The sequence below is a fragment of the Pelodiscus sinensis genome, chromosome 5, assembly GCF_052426305.1.
Source record: "Pelodiscus sinensis isolate ZL-2025 chromosome 5, ASM5242630v1, whole genome shotgun sequence".
Taxonomy (NCBI): domain Eukaryota; kingdom Metazoa; phylum Chordata; order Testudines; family Trionychidae; genus Pelodiscus; species Pelodiscus sinensis.
In genome coordinates, this window is record NC_143056.1 from 26,563,405 (window position 1) to 26,584,471 (window position 21,067).

At 41.2% G+C, this 21,067-nt stretch overlaps 1 long non-coding RNA gene across 1 annotated transcript; it reads right to left on the bottom strand.

The window, feature by feature from the left end:
• Positions 1-935: 935 nt before the first annotated feature.
• On the bottom strand, positions 936-15,072 carry LOC102446361 (uncharacterized). Its single transcript, XR_332123.5, has 4 exons — positions 14,633-15,072; positions 13,875-13,990; positions 12,676-12,741; positions 936-1,934 (listed from the first exon to the last, which is right to left on the bottom strand). It is a non-coding gene; the product is annotated as an uncharacterized LOC102446361 (long non-coding RNA).
• Positions 15,073-21,067: the final 5,995 nt, after the last annotated feature.

The window sequence follows — 21,067 nt, forward strand, 5'->3', positions numbered from 1 at the left end:
GGATCAGGATAATCAGAGATAATCCAACATCCTGCTCTACAATGCACAGTCAGAGATTCTTTTTCCCCCAGCACAAAGCTTTATTTAATGTTAGTTTAACATTAACCACATGCCTGACAGTTGGGATCTTTCCACTGACACAAAAGGGAACTGGATCAAACCCCACATGTAAAAACGAGTTGATATAGAAAGATCTTCTAAACTGAATCAGAAGCAGTTTCATGTAACTTTCAGGGAAATACTCTAACTGAATTATGCTGTCTGGGCCTTATGCAGCAATCAACAAATAATCAGCAAATGTAATCTTCCTCAGCAAAAAATTTAGCCTGGAATCAACCTTAAATCTGTATTCCTGGCTTCTGTAACAACCTTCTCTGTATATAAAACTCTGAACCCAATTCTGATCACAAAATACTGGTTCTAATTGAGTTTTATACCACGATGACTGAGATCAGACACTGGCCCTTAGTTCTTCAGGGCATAAAGATCAGGAATGTTAAATTAGATAAGGAGGAGAAGAGAAAAGGGAAAGGAAGTCCAAAAAATGTCCCTAACTTAAAAATATGTAAAATAAATATACTGCCTTGTAAAACTGTAGCTACAGATGCAGACAGTTTAAATGGACTCACTGTATTAATTTCCTCACTACTGAAAGATGGTTTCACCATGGAGTTTTATATACAGCACAAACAGGCTGGCCCTACAGCTGTTTGTGCAGCATACTGGAAAACGTGTTTTCCATGGACTAAGCCACCTTGAACCACTTTATTTCTAAAACTCCAAAGGATTTGTTATATCAGGGTTTTCAAAACATTTTTTGCCAGAAGTGTTAATGGTTGTCATTAAAGCTGCCAAATCTCACTCTGCACACAGAGACTCTCACTGGAGTTTATAGAATCTGACACAAGAATGTTAAAGAAAACAGAGCACATATATGGAGAGTGACAGCTGATTATTTATTTTTACATATTTTTCAAAGTATCAATAAATCCATGTGAAACTTCATGGCTTGAGATGTTGTAAGAGCAGCAGAGAGCATGAATTATAATTTAGTTTCATTCACTTACAACACACAAACACACACAAAGAAATGCGTGCAGAATATATTCACAAAATGAACTTTCAATGATCAAAAGTACATCCATATCCAGCAAAGCCCTAGATAGGCGCTATTAAAAATAAAATTACAAAAGTGATACCCAACTCATCAAACATCCACAACTATTTCTATCCCTTTTCTGGCAGGAACAGTTCAGCAGGATGGTTTAAAGAATGATGTGTTTGATCCACGGCCATTTCCTCTACAGCAGAATTGTAATCACCTACAATTTTTTGCTGAGGATTGCAAGTTCTGATTCAAATCCATGAGCCTGTGCAATGCATTATAACAAACTCATGGAGCACCCAGAACCATTATTATAAATAGGGCTGGTAACACCACAGATTATTAAGGTTGCCCAGCACTTCCCATTATAAGATGCTGCTGACAGCTGCTTATAACTTTGACAAACTTAAACCATCTAGGTTAAAATTTTCCATGTTGGGTGTTTGCTTCGGGGTGATTACTGCAATTACTGTTATTTAATTTCAGCCAAAATGGCACAGCTATTTTTGAGAGCAAGGCTGTGAAAAATACACTGTTTTGCCCACTTCAACAAATCTGGCATCCTTCAGCACTCCCATCTTCTGAAGCAAGAGTCTAAAATTTGGCAAGAGTGTGACTGGGTCAGGGAGGTGCCTTTTGCTGCCACCATGAAAATCGGCAAAATTGGCCAAACTAAAAGTCTTTGAAAAACTGCAGTTTTCACATTCTCGGTATGGCCTTCTTAGATTTCAGGAGATAAATTCCCTGAAGATTCATTCCATCTGCACTACTCATGGTCCAGCCTGGGACTGAACAGGAATTTCTCTGCAACTGAAGCTTGTCCAGGCAGCTGAAATGAAAACAAGAGAGAAAGCCTCTTCTGTAACCTCAATGAACCTACAGCCTGGGCCCAGGCAACATGGAGGAAAAAGCTGCCTGATTCAAACATAGAAAGGATAAGAGTCAGACCATTGTGGAGGTGAGGAGGCAGGGGAAGTAGATCGGGACACAAAGGCTGGCAAGAGGCAGAAATTGAGAATGTACCCTGTCAAGATGAGGACGGGGAGAAGAAAATGGAATGAGTGGGAAATGGCGAGGGAGAGAGACAGCAACTGGCTGGTCAAGGAGACAGGGAAGGAGAATCACTGTGCGGCAGGAAGGAGCTGGGGGGAGGACAGGCAGATCTGATAAAAAGCCAATATACCAGGAAAGAGGACAAGCTGGATCAAAATGTTGGCGTAAGGAACTGAGGGGTAGGAAGCACTGAGATTGGACAACAGCCTTGAAAGGCAGATGGGGACTGGAAGCCAGTAGGGGCAGGGAATGGGGGTGAGGTGGGGAAAATGACTAGAGGCAAATGTAGGGGAGAGAAGCAGCAACTAGCACTGACTGGACAAGGAGACTGGGACAGGGATGAGAAGCCTGAGCGAGGAGATTGGGACTAGCTAGGTGAGGAGAACTGGACTGGGACAAGGATCCAGGGTGGCAGATGTAGGTGTGGTAGATCTAATGGTTTCAACCTTGCTGATGACCCAAGTTGGGGTCAGTATGATGCCACCCTATGGAATTTCTGATTTTTCAATTTGTTTGTTTTAAGAACCTAAGCAATTACACACACACACACACACACACACACACACACACACACACACACACACACACACACACAAAAACAACCACCTATATTAAAAAAACATTATTAAAGTTGCAAATCAGGCACTCCAAGTCAGGAAATATCATAATTAAGTTTGCCTGTTTAACTTGGCTCCCTTTTGTATTATGACACAATCTTTTAATTCTATGACCACACATGATTTTTTGCCATTTTGGTACTCTGGAAAATTTCCCCCGCAGAATCTTACCTCCAAACTTAGGGTTCAAACCCAGTCTGTGTCAATAGTGACAGAAAGCTATCCCCTGAAAACTCTTCGGTCTTGCTTTTCCTCCCCATTACTACAGCACCAGGGTATTTAATCAGATCATATGAAATGAGGGTATCCAGTTCCCAGTGAATATATCTCTATGTCAACAAAGCAATCACCTCCTACCCACACTGTGATCCCACAAGACAGGCCAAGACTGAATGGAAGATTAAACTTTTTTCCCAGTCAGTGCAGCTGATCCTCACAAGTCAGAACAGAAGCACACTAGCAGGGCAGGGCAAGAGAAGTTTGTGGTGCCCCAATCTCTCTCTTCTCTGTTCTGCGAACAAAGGCCGTCACTCTCCAGGGCCTGTCAATCTGGTGCCCTTCCTGAGCATTAAATTCAATATAAAAATAAACACATTTGTAATCTGTATTATTAACGGTATTATTAGTGACATGCCAGGAGAAAAGAATATTTCTCATCTCTTTTTAAAAAGTTTGTGGCATATTATCCCTTTAGAGTCTGGCATTTAAATAGAGTTGTTTTCTTTGTTTCCAATAACACCTCAGCCACAATTACTTAATAAATTATAAATCATGATGTCGTTTTTACGTAAATTCAGTTGTGTGTTCAAACACAGGATGAATGTTTGTGTACGCAAATGAACAAAGGATATGTTCAAAGGAGGCTGCAGTTCAAATCATTCCAAACTTTAAAGTGTTTTTACCCTGCTAATGGTTAAATATTACATCATTCTTTTTTTATTTAACAATTCATAATTTGGTTTAAGTTCACCTGTTGCCAACAACTAATTTCTGTTTAGCACAGCTTCATGGAAAATATGGTCATGTGTCAGCGTATAGTTCCTGCTTGATGTTGCATATAATTCTTATAATATTCTGAATGGCATGTGCTAATTATTTAATACAATAGCTCATCTTATGGAGCTGTACGGCTGTAAAAGAAGGGTGGTAATTACTCAGAATGGGACTGTCTAGTTGTGGGTTTTTTTGATTTTTTTGTTAAAAACAAAGTGTGGGAGGGAGAAATTTAAAATGAAATGAAAAAGGACCGAGCCAGTCAACAAATGCTGAAAGGGTTAATATTCTGAAGATTTTATTACTTGTAAGTCTGGAATCTAAGGCTTCCGAGGCAGATGCTGCAGCTTAGTGACATGAGCAGCAGTTATTAAATATATGTTCAGATTCTATTTTCTCTACTGCTTTCCACTTGAAGGGTAAAATCCTTGTCTCACTGAAATTAACAGTAAAACTTTCATTGACTTCAGTGGGATCAGGATTTCACCCCTAAATTCCCTGAACAGCTCACTTTGACCATGGTTACAGCACAGGAATTTGTTAACTTCTCCCCAACCCCTTTGAATCCTGCTGTTTTACGCTGCTCTGCTTCTCCCATACTTTCCAGTGCAGTCATTTAACCAGATATTTTGCCTACAAAAGCTCATGATACTATATATTTTTGTGAGTCTCTAAGGTGCCACACAACTATTTGTTTTCAAAAGTTGTTATTTATAGACCAGCATTGGTACCCTTCTGAGACGTTTAACCAGACAGGCAAAGCTTGTCTAAGGCGATGGCTACACCACCAGCCACCACACATTGCCATGCCAGTTCTCATCTGGACTAGCACACTAAAAATAGTAGCGTAGACTTAGGCACACGGGCAGTCTAGTACAAAGCCTCCTTGACCCATGGGGTACATACTCAGAGCAGCTAGGCCATGGCACCGTTGCATATGCTATGGCAGCTATACAACTATTTCTTCACAGTCTGCTCTTTTCTTAACTATCTTGAGTAGTTTAATATCAACTGCAATAAAGTTGAGAGAGTATTAAAAAAATCAGATGAATATTCCTTTTAAGTCAGAAATAAATAAACTATACTCATATTTGCAGCTCTCTTTGAACAACTACAGGACTCATGCAACCAAGATTTACACCCCAAATATTCAGGGAAAGTGAATCTTCAAGTTCCGTACTCTACTAGTCACAGAGAGGCAATTTAAAATTGAACTTCCCAAATGCTTATCCAGAAAGTTTACTGTCAAGGCTATGTTCATCCAGACAGAAGACACAAACAATGTCATGGAACTTTGTGTTATCAATTACAACTTAGCCAAGCAGTTCAAATTTTCAGTTTTAGGTACGGAATTGCAAGTCGCAGAATAAACACATTCAAGAAAAACTCCATCTAATAATTTCCTATAATGAATATATTTTCAGGAACTTGTGATTTGCTCATGGACACTTGTGTAAAGAGGTGAATAATTTATTCACTCAGATCTACTGATTGATTAGAAGGTGACATTTTATATATCGAAATGTCCCACTGAGGAGTCAGGTCACTACTGATCTTGAAAATGGTTCAACAAATTTCTCTGGAATTTCTCTGAAAAGGTAGAAGCCATTAAGGAAAGCTTCAGTCCAACAGGAAACTTATACAACATTGTATCAAAGTCTAAAAACAGAGTTTATAGCAAAATGTAGTCCCAACATTTACTTACAGTAAGCTTGCACCTGCTTTCATTGATGTGAACAACAGAATTGCCACAGACTTCAAATGGAACTGAACATTAAAACTATGTGCTATTTGTACTACATTTATTTTCTATAACTGATCATTCAAATTCTGTAATTATTTTTATAATACTTTATGACAATGGTGTCCAACACGCTAGCCACTAGCCACATGTAGCTATTTGACTGGTATGGCCAGTTCGCTATGGCAGTAGCCTGCTTCAGAACTGGTTGGACACCACGCTTTATGACATACTGTTAAAAAGTTGCTACAACATATAAAGTTGAGGAATATACAACTTTTGGACATTGACAAATATAATAATGAAGAGCCAGATCCTCAGCATCTCTAAAAAGCAAATATACCTAGTGAGGCTTGGGTTTCTACTTTACTATGTACCTGAGCATCTATCACGTTTGCAAGCTTTTCACTGCAAATATGAAGGCCAGAAACATTTTTTTTTAAATGAAGATGCAATTCTCACTTGGCTCATCTTACTCCAGAATTGAGGCCAGCTCTGCAAACTAGTATCCTACCCCCTGGATTATACTACCTCTTTTATGTCAACCTGCTTGGCCAAGCACAAAAAAACTGTTTCTAATGCTTCAATGTATTATAAGCAAACAATATAAATTAGGGTTGGGTTGTGTGTGTTTGTTATTTTTTACTTGATTTTTAAGACATCTAAACTAGCAAGCTTACTTCCAAATAGCCTCAGTATTCACAAGAATTCCAAAGTAATGTCTACATTATTTTCAGATTAAGAAAAGAAAGCTGAGAAAAAAATATTGTTGGAATGTATAGTTTTCTAATAAATTTTTGTGCCTTCATCACATATACTATTGCTTTCAATAATTAACAAATGAGATTAAATGCTAACTGGTTTAAATCTGTCAAAATATTTTAAATAAGGGGAAGAGCTCTTCTATTTTGTTAAGTATCACTATTTACTTTATTAGGTAATAACAACCTTACCTTTTGTCTACAATAGTTAATAGTAAATGGTTAGAGCTTGCCAAAGAGCAAATAAATCATTACACTAAATACAGGTTGTCAGGCTACTTTAGTACCTTGTACACTCCATTTTGCTTAGATAAATGGCTTAGAATGGGTCTTATTGTCTCTGTTATTTTCTAGAAAGGTTATGGCTTTTTTGTTAAGCATTGTTTCATATCAGAGTAATAAAAATACAGGTACTCAGATGTTACATAAATATCTAGATTTTAGACTGATGCCCCTGCTTGTTTGCAAGGATTTGATAAGATAATGTGATGAAATATCCCAAATAAATAATCCGAGTGCATATGTGATGTAAGGAGGATTGTCAGGTATTAGTAAACAAATAAACAAAATAATGTGAAGCGAGAGCTGTTTGGATACTACAGAAACAGTGATCAGAGACATTCCTTCAAGTTCTGAAAGAAGTCTGCTTTGATCATGTTGATCCCCCAATTAGTATGCGCTGATCAGATTTCCAAAAGAGTTCCATTCTGCTGGAGACACTAAAGTGGAATTCAGCCAGATTTTCAAATATTGTTCAGTGCACTGGATCATGGAAAATCTGGCCCCACCTATTGGAGTTGAGCATTTGAAAATCTGGCCCATGGTGATTGTCACTATTGTGCAGAACAACCACCCCAGGCCTATACATCGCTCAAACTGCACGTAAGATTGTGAACATTTGCACTCACAGTTTTTTTGTTCCTATAGATCTTTGGAGAATGGCTGCTCCTTGTCCTAATCCTCTCTCCTCCCCCGTATGTGCAATTTTGGGAGAAAAGGTAATTGCACACAAACAACAATATATTCTATCCACTGTTCAATTCCTTATTTTCCTGCTTTAAAAGCTTCAGCCATCTGATGAGGGTCACTGAGAAGAAACAATGCCAAATGACCATGGTGAACAATCACACACCACCAATAGCAAATAGCTGAAGAGCACAGCTCACAAAATAACCCCACAGGCTGCAATTTGTTTGCATAAACTAATTGTCAAACACTCGAAAGTAAGGAGTACGGCAGCAGGAAGCAGGATCACGTCATGAATGATTTGTGAACAAAAAAAAAAGGCTCAATTAATTGGATCATTTATTCACACTGAATAAATGTGTCTACTCTTAACTAAATGCTTTCCTCTTCTTTCCCTTTTTAAGGACTGAAGTATACATTGTTCCACAAGTAAGGCACTTTTTCTTTGTAAGGGTATATTTTCCCATGTACTCTCAAGAGTGTAGAATTTAATTCAGCAGCTTCACTTATGGAAGCTGCAAGGCTAAAACAGCACCAGTAGTAGTTCAAACAATGCTGCAAACCTTACACTTCCAGGGGCACCCAGGTTGTGTCCTGCATCAGTCCTTCCCCAACCAAGATAAGTTGAATGCTGGTGACATATTTATTACTTATGCTCTAGTGCCACAAGGTAAGTTACATAAATACCTTCCTGCTGACAAGAGATTTCTGTACATTAAGCAGAGTAGTACAGGGCAAGTCAGTGTGAGAAGGGAGAAGATTGCAACAGAGTATGCCTACTCTGCAAGGGTGTGTCTAGACTACAGGGGTTTTTCGAAAAAAGTGACCCTTTTTCGAAAAAACTAGATTGCTGCCACGGTCTTTTAAAATTAAATCGAAAGAACGTGGCAGTTTTTTCGACCACAGAAAACCTCATTTTACAAGGAATAATGCCTTTTTTGAAAGTGCTCTTTTGAAAAAAGCCATTATTGAACGCAAACAGTGCTTTTTCAAAAGAGAGCATCCAGAATGCCTGGGTGCTCTCTTTCAAAAAAGCGGCTCTCTTTTTCGAAAATACTGGTTGCTGTCTAAACAATCTCTTTCAAAAGAAGCTTTTTCGAAAGATTCTTTCGGAAAAGGCTTGCAGTCTAGACGTAGCCCAAGTGAAGGTGTGACTGCAGTGCAGGTAGGTATACCAATGCTAGCTTTAATCTAGCTGGAACAGCTTACAATTGCAGCAATAGCAGCACAGACTCCAGTGTGGGTCAGCAAAATGCCTACGTATCCAGAGTATCTGGTGGGTGTGTACCAGCGATGGCATGTCTTCATTACCACAGTTACCAATGGCAACTAGATTAAAGCTAGTGGGGCTTGACCACTGTGCTGCAATCACACCTTCATTGGCAGTGTATTAGTATCCTGTGGCCTGGCATCCAAGGAGTCCACTTGGATGGAAATGCAAGGGCCTCCAAACTTACTTAAAGCAGCTGTGAGCATTACTCCACAGAATAAAAATGTAAGGGGCTAACAGCTAAAAACCAGCACTGCATTGGACACACATTTGAATATATGTTTTAGACAAAACCAACTATTCTTCAACTGCCTTAATTTTCCCTTCCATCTTGTTACATTTCATGTTGTGAAAGGTGCTCAGGTTTTACAAATTCTAGAAATACTCTGTGTATCACAGCTATTTAGTAGATTCCTCTTTATGATAATTCAACCTGTTCAGGTTTGGTTCCTTCCCCCCCCCCTCTCTTTTTCAGACATCTTAATTAGTCTAATCCTGACTGGTCTCTTTCCAATGTTCCTGTTGGCACAGCAGGATTTCAATTAACATTCTGTTTTAGTACTGCAAATGCCCCTGTTCAGAATTTTTGTAAAAAATATGCTATTTTGGATGCTATCTCTCGCCTTTTTTCTTCCTCAAAAATTGCTTAGCTTCTAAAAAGTTTCAGAGGCAGTGGTGTTCTGCCAATTTGTGCTTTTGGAGTTTATCAGAAAAGAGTCCTGTTTTGTTTTTTCATTTGATCATTATATTCTTTGCCTACTCTGACCACATCACCCATTCCAAGTGACTCGCTCCTAGTTTCATGGCAATAGGTTCACGCTTCTTAGCCTCCCCTTTAAAGCGCCTTATGATTCTGCCCTTCCTTGTCTACTCTTGTCTCTTAGTGAATTTCCCCCTTCTGACCTTTAGCACCTCACCCACAATGCCCTAGCAAGCTGCTCCTCATCCTGCCCCATACCTGAGGACCACTTGCTCTGACCTGAGCTGTGAGGTGATTACCCATTCTTCTTTGAAGTCTAGCCATAAAATACAACTCAGCTGTAATGCACATAAGAAATCAACTAATTAATGATGGCTACATTGAAGGGCAGACGGTATAGTTAACATTTATTTTAGAATACTCCAAAACACGTTATTTTTTGCAACTATTTAAATCAAAACTGGATAGACTCTCCTAAGAGGAGAGCAATGTGGCTATGTGGATTGGGTCTCATCAGACTGAGTTCTAGCCCTGACTCTATCAATTAATTTGGGAAAGTCATTTCACCTCTGTTTCCCTTCCCACTCCAGTCTGTCTTGGCTAGTTAGACAGTAAACTCTTCAGAGCAGAGGTCTCTCTTTCATGGTGTCTGTACAATCAATGCACAATAGTGCCTTGATTTTGATTGGGCATCAAGTGATTATATATGTATTACTCTCCCCCATCACTGGTCTCAGATTTTAAGCTCTTTAAACCAAGGACCATGTCTTCATATGTTTGTACAGAATCTTAGGGAAAACCTAACTACAGCATGTTGGCACCACCATGATATAAATATTATTAAATAAGTAGCCAGAGCAATATTGTTCCACCATCACTTAAAACCCAGACAAAGTAGATCACACACATCCACCTGTAGAAAACAGCAAGCAGATTCCTGGCTTGAGCTACAATTAACTGCCTAGCCGTTAATCTTTCACTGCCGTCTGGCATTGCTTAGGTTGACAGCCCCCTGTGGGCACCCAGAGACTACTCATTTTCACAAACATGCCCATTTGCTGTTAACTTGTTTCTCGCCCCAATGCTATTCTCTGTTGCACCTAGTCTTAATCCTAGATTGGGAGCCCTCTAGGGCATGAACAGCATTTGTTTTTGTTCTGTTGTAATGGGCCCTAATCCCTGACTAGAGCCCCTAGGTATAAATAATAATCATCATTTAATTGAGCATAGTACTATTCCTATCACTAGCAGGTCCCACATGATCAGATAATCCTACAAATCAACAGTACAGAAAATAAATAGCTAAATACACAGGTAAAACACATGAATACAAGAAGGACAGTGCATAACAAGGATAGGTTAGAGCAGGGACCGGGAGTACATTCTCTTTGGTTCTATACCCAACTCTGACATTGACTCCCTAAACAGCTTTGTGCAGCATCTATAGCTCCCATCAATTTCATCTGGGACTGTGGATGCTCATCACATCTGAAAAACAGGCCCAAGCTCTCCATGCTCCAACTATCCCATCAGTAAATAGGACATAATGATTGCCTTTTTCATAGGCATGTTGAAAAATACACCCATACTTCATATCTGTAAAAAGCACTGAGAACCCTGCAGAAGCATTAAAGTATGATGCGCAACCAAAGAGTACATCTACACAGCAACATTATTTCAGAATAACTGACACTATTTTGAAATAATATAGCGCACATCAGAAACCACAAGCCGCTATCCTTTAAAATAATTTCAAGGTCGAGGTCTTCTCACTCCGACTCCTGTAACACGAGGAGTAAGGGAAGTCGAAGGAAAAGTGTTCTTCCTTCAACTTTCTGCTGTGTGGATAGCACCAAAAGCCAAATTAAGCTATTTCGACATCAGCTACACAATTGATTTAGCTGAAGTTACATATCCTAATTTGACTTTTGTCCTGCAGTGTAGACGTGCCGTAAGAATTTAGATGGGAGTTTTCAGCAGGCAAATCTGCTGCAAATTGAAAACATAGGTCCAGATGTGAAATAGGAGGAAACAGATGAGACCTTGCAGGAATCCTCACAGTATGTGACTCAGCAAAGGGTGACCAACAAAGCAAAGATTGTGTGAATTCATTTCACAGGAGTCCAATATACTCTGCAGAATTTTATACCTAATAACCCAACTACCAGGATCCACCATGAGCTACCAGAATGTGTCAACAAGTCTGAAAGGTAATTTTTCTTCCTGTGTTACGGTCCTACTAATGCTTCCATCCCACACATTTCCCAAAAATGGGGCCAGATCACCTGCCCTGAGGCATGAGCTGACAGGTCTCGCTGTCAACTTAATCCCACAAATCACCTAACAGGCTGGAGTCATCCATGCAGAGACTCTGTGCCTTCAACAGCAGCTCAGGAGACCCAATGTCCCCATCACCCCTGCCTTAAATTCCCACGAAAATGGGTGTCATTAAGCTACACTGCAGAAGACTGTCCAGTTAGAGGCTGCCTCGGAACCCCCCCCACCACAAAACTCATGGTAATACAGCATGCGCTGCAATACCTTGCCTGTGTTATCTCGTAGGGCCAATGCAGGGACAACATGCATTTTTCCCATCCCTTTCCTATCCAGGATGGAAGCACCAACTCCAGCCAGTCCAATCCAAACTCCAGCGTTCCCAATACCCCGGGGGAAGGGAAGGTCACTATTAAAGAGACATGGGACCCAGCTTGTCCATGTGAGGATTAGTAATAGGGTAGCTAGCTGCATGCAGAATTCCCTGTGTGTGTGGACCCAGTGACCACTATCAGATGTAAAGAGCACAAGCTTACTAAAGTGTCAGAGACCATTTAGCATCATGGCCTGTTATTAGTGGGCTGTTGAGTTTATGGTGGAAATTATGTACGTTTACTTTTATTAAGTCTTAAAAGACAATATGTGAACTGAGTTGTTTGCTCACTTTCTATTATGAGCACGCAAACACATGCATGCTTTTAAAAAAATAAATTCGTGGTTCCAGCAGGTAGGGGAGGTACCTGTAGCTAGTAATGGTAAGGAAGAGATATGTGGGATCTTCCTTTGAGTATAAAATTCTTCTGTATATTAAATGACATGAACAAAAGAGAAATTAAACATAATACTATGCCACGGTACTATGACATAAGTGTCAACCTAGAATTTCAAATACAATTATAAGAGTCTTATAATAATTATATAGGGTGGCAAACATGGCTCCAGGGCAAACATGTGTGGCAAGAAATGACTAATGGCATTTTGCAGAAAGGCAGCCAAGGCTGACCCTCCTATGTATCATTTTGTGGTAGGATCAAAAGCAGTGGAAAGGTTAAGAGCAGTTAATGTTAAACACTGACCCATCTCTCCACAATCTTTTCCATATTCATAGCAAACTATCATCCATATTCATGCAACAAGATTAGTACCTTCACCATACAGAGGTTAACAAAAATTGAGATTTTACTTCTTTTATGACCTTATTTGGTGCAATGACAGCAGCTCCCAGGGCATGGAGCAGGACATCAATTAGGTCTCTGTAACACTGGGGAGGATAAGTGAGAAGAAAAATTACAACAGCTGCTGGATAATATTTAGATATTATATATATGCATTCTGTGGCCCCAAAACTGCAGCGGATCCATACAGGCAAGGCAACAAGACTTCAGAGGGAGTCTGCCCAGATGCAACACTCTGCCGGCACTGATCAGATTGCAGGCCTATATGTACATACTTAGTTGCGAGCTGAATGTGCATTCCTCCTACAGCCAACTGTCAAAGTGAATTCCTTATATGCAGTATCTGTGGAATTAGGGCCTATGGTAATATAAACCAAGATCCTGTTGCAGCAAGAACCACACAAGCAGAATCCACACTCATACAGTTCTCACAGTAGCACCAGGGCTATCCATTACCATCTAGCAGAAAGCCATCTACTAAAATTGTGGAATGTTGTTCCTCCTGCTCTTCCTGCATTCTGCTTTTTACCCTCTCTTTTTGCCTGGTGAGTGAGTTCAGCAGGGATGGAGGGTGCTCAGAACTTCACAGAATCCAGCCCACAGTTGTTATCTTCCCATTGGCCTCTTCTCAGTGTCTGTTGTCTCCAATACCATTTCTTTATTATTTAAGAAGTGTTTTAATGTTCTTTTCATTTTATTCTTTCAAAACATTTGTTCCTCATCATTCTCATTCTGCCTTTCCTAGTCTATTTTTCTCTCTTATTTAGTATTAACTTCTACTCGGTTTTATTCCTCCACTGCGAGGTGCTTTTTTAAACTTGAAGCTGAGAATTTCAGATGACATTAGAGGCAGTGGACACCTTTCTCACCCTTTCACAGCTGAATGTGCCAAAAATTAGTTTTCCCTGCAAACTGAGGTTTTTTTCCTTGGTACCTCTATTGAAACAAAATTTGTTTCACCAACACAATGTCGTGGTCTGCCTTTTTTCCCTTAAAAAACCTGCTTTCCATCCCTCCAGTATCACATTCTCCAATGCATTTCAATAGGAATCATGTGTCTGTTTTGCACTCCACCCCACTCATCATTAGTGTAACAGTTGCATAGAGATAGGGGAGTCTCCATAGGCTTAACTAATAGCTTTCTAGTATTATTAGTCACTGATTTATAGCTCTGAAAGCATTATTAAATATGGACCCAATCCTTCAAGGGATTACTCACATGAAACGCCAGTTTGACTCCACTGGGGCTTAGGGCTTGCAGAGCTAAGTTCTGTATGAGTGAGTACAGCAGCCCACTTCCACTCCACGTGAAAGGCAACCTGGCCGAGGTGCCACCTGCAAGCAATCACAGAACAGCTTTGGGGACAGAGAACGGGGAGTTTATCAGCTAAGAGGCAACGAGGGAGTTGAGGCTTCTCTCGGCCAAAGCCAGGCAGAACAGTGAAACGTGGAGCTCAGCTGAACACTTCTCCCCCGGGCCTGTGAAACACTATAGAGGGACCTGAATGGCCACAAGCAGCCAGCCCTTCGGCTGCCTGCGTCACCGAAAGCAGCGGACCTCAACTCCCCGGCCCCGTGCGGGGACTTTCGAGGCCGAAGCAGGGCCCGCTGCGGCCTGCCCCTTGGCCCAGCGCTGGCTCCGGCATCTGAGGCTGCCCGTGGCCACTTGAGCAGCGCTGGGCTACTGCTGCCAGCCCTCCGCTTGCCAGCGCTGGCGCCGCTGCCAGCTCTTCCCTCTGCCTGGTAGCCAGGGGGCCCTGCGCCACCTACACCCAGTGGCTGCTACGCCCTACCCCCGAGCCCCTGCCTTCCTCCCTGCGGCGGGAGCCGGGCTGGGAAGGCAGGAAGCCGAGGCGCGATCGGGCACGATAAGGAGCCGAGCGGGCGGGCAGCGAGCGCTCCCGCGATCGCAACCAGCCCGACCGCCCCCTCCCGCTGCGGCCGGTCTGGCACTGCAGCCCGCGTGGAGCTCGGCACCTGGGGGCTGCGCTTGCACAGTGCCGGAGATTTCGGGCTGAGATTAGGTGAGCGGCAGCAAAGCGAGTGGGGCCGGGCTGGGGCCGGGGCCCGGGTGCGCGCTCGCTCGTTCGCTGCCGCCGCTGCTCTGCAGGCAGGAGAGTTTGGAAAGTGCTCGCTGCAAGTTGACTGCGGTCGAGAAGCCGCGGGCTCCAGTCCCGCTCGCTCTTCAGAGCCGCTCAGGTCCCAGCCTCTCCCCTTCCTCCGCAGCAGGCTGGTCGGGGGCGGAGAGGGAGCAGGTCTGAGGCTCCCCCCGCCAAAGCAAAAGGCAAATCAGAAACTTCCCTACACAGATCCCTCTGTAGCAGCTGATTAGTGCTCTGGCACCTGTCTGTCCCCATCCCGTCTTGCTTCACTCACTGGCTCGCAGGATTTGAGCTCCCCCTACGTGATTTGCAACGGCGGCCAAACCCTGACAATTGCGGAATCGGGCTCGAGCGTTTTAAAAGCGCTTCCTCGCCTGCTCAAGTCAATAGGAGCTCTTTGCAGTTGCTCATGTGGGAGCCTCTTCTCATCCCCACTTCCCTTTACCCTTTGAAAGTGTTAAAAAATCAAATTTTTCCTACTAGCCCCGTTTGGTATGAAGAGATTTACAAATCTCCTCTAGAAGCAGTGTCAGGAGTAGGCTTGTGTCCCTGGTGAGGGCACTAGCTAACACCATGCACTCTGAGTTTTCTCCTCTGTTGTCAAAAAGCCGGATGAGACAGTCAAGTGAATCAGTGGCAGAGTTCCCACCCATTGCAGTGAGTTCAAGACATATACCTTAAAAGACAAGCCTGGTATATGGAATCTGAAGGATACAGATGATCATGCTGGACTGTTCTGGCCTTCAGCTCTGTGAATCTATGGCCATTTTCGAAACCTCATTCCCCTTAGGGACACCATGCATCCTCAATTGCTGCTGCTATTTAGTGAGGCTGCGAGACACCCCTTTGAGAGTAGCCACAGTTAAGCCTACAGTTCGTACTATCGAGATTAATAAAATGTTTTAAACATCTCAGCCTGTGTTAGGCATATATGACTAGATTGTAGGGTGCTCTTTAATTCCTCCTTAGTGCTATTATACTAATAGTGTACTGTTTGAATCACTTTGTAGTTCAGGATAAGAAAATTGAATTCTCTTTTGAAGCAGAAACTTTTTTACTTGTATAGACTCTTCATAAAAGATTACTATAGCTACAATTTTACAGCTCTACAACTCTGATCCAGTAAACATACAGAACAGAATAACATCTTTGAAATTATCATTAGACCTAGGAAATACAGGTTGAACCTCTCTAGTCCACCACTCTGGTCTGGCAACATCCATCATCTGGCATGATTTTCATTAGCCAGATGTCCACTTATGGGTGTGGCCAAGTTTCCCATAGTCGCATAAAGTTTGTTTTCAGCCACAGTGCTGGCTCTCAGTGTTCTGTGCTGTTATTTAGCTCTAATTTACCCTAAATGTCTTCTAAAAGCTCAGTAAGCAGTGGAAGGGATTGCAGATGATACCAAACTGGGTGGGGTTGCAACTTCTTTGGAGGATAGGGACATAATTCAAAATGACCTTAGCAAGTTAGAGAAATGGTCAGAGGTAAACAGAATGAAGTTTAATAAAGAGAAATGCAAAGTGCTCCACTTAGGAAGGAACAATCAGTTCCATACATACAAGATGGGAAGCGACTGTCTAGGAAGGAGCATGGCGGAAAGGGATCTAGGGGTCATAGTGGACCACAAGTTGAATATGAGTCAACAGTGTGATGCTGTTGCAAAAAAAAGCAAATATGATTCTAGGTTGTATCAACAGGTGTGTTATAAGCAAAACTCGTGAAGTCATTCTGCCGCTCTACTCTGCACTAGTTAGGCCTCAGCTGGAGTACTGTGTCCAGTTCTGGGCGCCACATTTCAAGAAAGATGTGGAGAAATTGGAAAGGGTACAGAGAAGAGCGACAAGAATGATTAAAGGTTTAGAGAACATGACCTATGAAGCCAGGCTTCATGAACTGGGCTTGTTTAGTTTGGAAAAAAGAAGATTAAGGGGGGACATGATAGCGGTTTTCAAATATCTAAAAGGGTGTCACAAGGAGGAAGGAGAAAATTTGTTCCTCTTGGTTTCTGAGGACAGGACAAGGAGTAATGGGCTTAAAGTGCAGCAAGGGAGGTTTAGATTGGACATTAGGAAAAAATTCCTGTCAGGGTGGTCAAATATTGGAATAAATTGCCAAGGGGAGGTGGTGGAATCTCCCTCTCTGGAGATATTTAAGAACAAGTTAGATAGACATCTGCCAGGGATGGTGTAGACGGAGCTTGGTTCTGCCTTGAGGGCGGGGGACTGGACTCGATGACCTCTCAAGGTCCCTTCCAGTCCTATGATTCTATGATTCTATAATACTGCTAGACAATATTGACCTCCTCTAGTCTGGCAAATTCTCTGGCCTTTTCTTTTGAGGCCCCGCACCTTCTGGTGCAGCCCAGGGCCACTTCAAAAAATTATTGCCCCACCCCGTCCTAAACAGTAAGAGCTAGGAGCACCAAATTTGGTGCATAGCTTCCTCTGATCATAACTTAAACCATGGCAAGGCTTTGGTTGTGCCAGAATAATGGGATGTGCCTAGAATGTGGGAGGGCTCTGCCAGCAGGGGCAGTTATACCCTATAATGACCACAGATGGCAGCAAGGATCCAGAGATGAAGCCTGGGACAACTATAACCCCATTGGGGCAACAGAGGGCAGAAGTGGAGAAAGGGACAGCTATCTACTATATGTTTGAGAGAGTTTGTGTGTCTCCGTCTGTCTGACTCAAAAAATGAGGAGTAACATTAGTTCGGACTAAGGGCTTTAGTCCGAACTAACGCGTCCCGGCGCGCACTTCCTGGTTCGAATCAGCTGTGATTCGAACTAGCGCGCCGGCGAGATCATGTTAATGGAGCGCGGGATATTTAAATCCCCGCTTCATTAACTACTTCAGTTGTCTCCATTTGCATCCCTAGTTCGAACTAGGGATGCAGTGTAGACGTACCCCTAGAGAGTATATTAGTGACCACAGACCTTGACCTTGCAAGGGATTGGGTATCCTAAACTTCTACTGAGTTCAGCAGGAGCTGAGAGTGCTCAAGAAACCATTAGCACCTTGCAGAATCTGTCCCTGGGATTACAGACAATACAGTTGTGAACAGTGAGTAGAGAACGTTCAACTATGAGTTCTGAGAGACTTAAATGTTGATACTACAGGCAATTCATGCTCTGATTTCCCTTCCTATTTTGCTGTGTGGGCTTGTGGGCCTGTAAACCACTCAGCCCATCATCCTAAATCTGCTGCAGGTGTATCTCCACCCTATTTCATACGAATAATGGAATGTAACCAATATGTGAGGGTCAAATCTTCTTTTCCTTTGGCTAGGCTATTTTCAGCCTTGCATTTTAATAATGCTTACAAAAACTTTCTTCTCAACCATCTGTAGGGAGATGGGGGGAGGGGGAGAAGCCTGCTGATTAGTGTCTTTCTTTTAGGTCTTAGGGTAATGGCTGCTTTTACCTTTCAAGTTTGATTCAGCACATTTACAAAGCTTTAAATCTGTCAGTATGGCATTAACTTCTATCATGTGCATATCAATAGGAATAATAATCACATCGGTGTGTTTGGTTGTTTTAACTGGGGATGTTTTCCTTAAGTGCTAGTTTACATTTGGCTTGGGAGTAGCACAACTATTGCAAATGATTTATCATTTAAGATTTATCTCCTAATTTAACAGCAGCATTTTGGGGGAAATCTAATTATTAGTACCCAAAGGTGCCCTACTTTATCATCAAGCTAATGTTTCCAAGGAACACGTTTGTAAAACACAATATCTAACTTACATAGCCAACATTAGGAATAATGTTGATTAAGTGGAATCAGCATGCAAGAAAATATTCAGCAGCTGTTCTTACTGTAAAATCATAAATATGGAAAATAATCAGAGATAATTTACCCCAATTCAAAAAATCATTTTTTTTCATTAAATCATGTTGGACATTACAGAATCATCTTAATATTATTAAATCTAAGATGAAATGGAAGGTGGAGGGATAGTTAAGACTGAGATATTTCCACTCAATATATTAGAAAGAGTCTGTTAACAGCTATGCTGAATTGATTCAGAAGGCTTCCTATTTTTTGTGATTTTAGCATTTTGTCTCTCTTTATTCTATATCAGTACATTTTAAAAAGCTGCTCTCTTTCACTTTAAATAGCACAAGATTGGGGAAAATGCTGCATAACTACACATTATTTGCAGGTTCTGCATTGCCAACATAAAACAGTTGCAAATGAAGGATATATTTTGAAAGATCCTAAATCAGTTTTTGCAAATCAGCAGTCTTGATAATAGCTTTCAAAAAATAAAAGATACGGCTATGGGAATTCATATTTATGACACAAGGTAAGTACAAAATAAATGTATCTGTTTCACTTATGTTATTACATATTGTCACTAAATTATCCAAAAAATTATCAATTTATCTGAATTAACTTTTTATTAGGAATTAGGGGTAAAGCCATGCAGGTTTCAAGCATCTAGATAATATTCATCCGTAGGGCAAATACTCTGGTGATGATTAAAGAAATGCATGCTACCTTCTCAAAGGCTCAATTCAGTATGCCAAGAAAACTGTTCGGGGACACACGAAAGGAGGACTGTTTCAGAGGCCTGCGAAGTACAAGCCTTTGCTGTATCCTATGCTTGTATCTCAACATTTTTTGCCTTACACACACCACCTATACACCTAACACTTCAATGACAATTTTTTGCCTTCTCCCCACCCTGCCCCTAAACACAATGGAAAGTTAATTGAATGTTTTATGCTTTGGTAATATCAAAGAAATGAAAAGAAAGTAGGTTTCAACCATATTTCAATAATAAGTGCATTAATTTTTACCTTTTAACTGACACTTGTACTAATTTCCTTAAATGCTCTTTTTTACTCTTTTTTTGATCTGTCTGGCTTTGTCGGGTCTGATGATGAGGGCTTACTTCAAATGCAAAAAGATTAGCTCTCTTTCCTTTAATAGCACAATTATAGCTTGTGTGATGTCTAAATCATGAAAGAGATCGGGAACAGACTTTTAAAGTCGCCTCAGTTTATTACAAAGTGGCAGTAATCATTTTAATATCAAAATTACTCTTATTTCCTTGTGGCATTTAAGAAGCATACAGAGGGGCGCATGCGCACACACATACACACAAAAGATGAATAGCCATTTATTTCTAGTTTGACTTAAGTAATTGTTTTAAATACAAAGACTTTTGATTTCGATTTATTATATTTTTACCTTTACACTAGATTACATGTTGGCATCAGGAGAATATTGAGGCATTAAGAGGAACACCAAAATCACACAAGATCTAAACTTTACATTTCTAGATATCCCAAAATCTACATCTTATTTTGGATTTAGTTCAACATGAGATTTAGTATTAAGCACTAAGGAATGCAAATGCCTTCCTTAAATAGTATTTCATATGTTTAACTCTGTCAATGACTAATCTGTTTTCTAAATTCTTTATTCATCATGCCAGGGGCAGATTCTAATATCCTCTCTCATACCAGTTAGCATTTTCCTTCCCAGTTTATTAATTATTATTATTATTTGCATTATGGTAACATCTGTGGTTCCTTGTCAAGATTGGGGCTTCATTATGGTAGGCATTGTCTAAACATAAGATATAGACCCTGCCCTGAAGCATTTACAATTTAAATTGACTTTGATGGGATAATTTGTGGAATAAGGTACTACTCACCATGAGACAGGATTACTAGTCTAGGTCAGAGGTTCTCAAAAGATAGGTTGGAACCCCAATATGGGTCAGGACCAGTGTTCCCTCTAAACTGAATGACAGCCAGCTTCACAGGTGATTAATCAGCCCCTCCCAATCAGAGGCTCAGGACTTTGCACAGAGCTGTCTGTCTGGGTGGGGCTGATTAATCATCTGTGAAGATGTGCTACTGCACAGCTTAGATGGAACACTGGCCAATACCCTGTTTTAATGGGCTTGCCAGGGCTAGTGTTAGACTTGCTGGGGCCACTGAGGCTGAAGTCCAAGCCCCCCCACCCAGGGCCAAAGTCTAAGGTCTTTGGCCCTGGATGGTGGAGCTCAGATTTGCCAAACCAGGATTATGAAAAATAACAATGGTCCTGTAGCACCTTAGGGTACATCTAGACAATGGGGCTATTTCAGGATACCGAAATAGCTACCCCACATCTGTTCTCTAAATAGATTTCGAAATAACAGGTGGGCTATTTCAGCATCCCTGTAACCCTTGTTCCACAGGAGTTAAGGGATGTCTTGAAATAGCGTAAATTTGGACCACATTTCAAAATAAGCTATTTCAAAATACAATCAAAATAAGATATGCAATTTTTGTAGTGCTAAT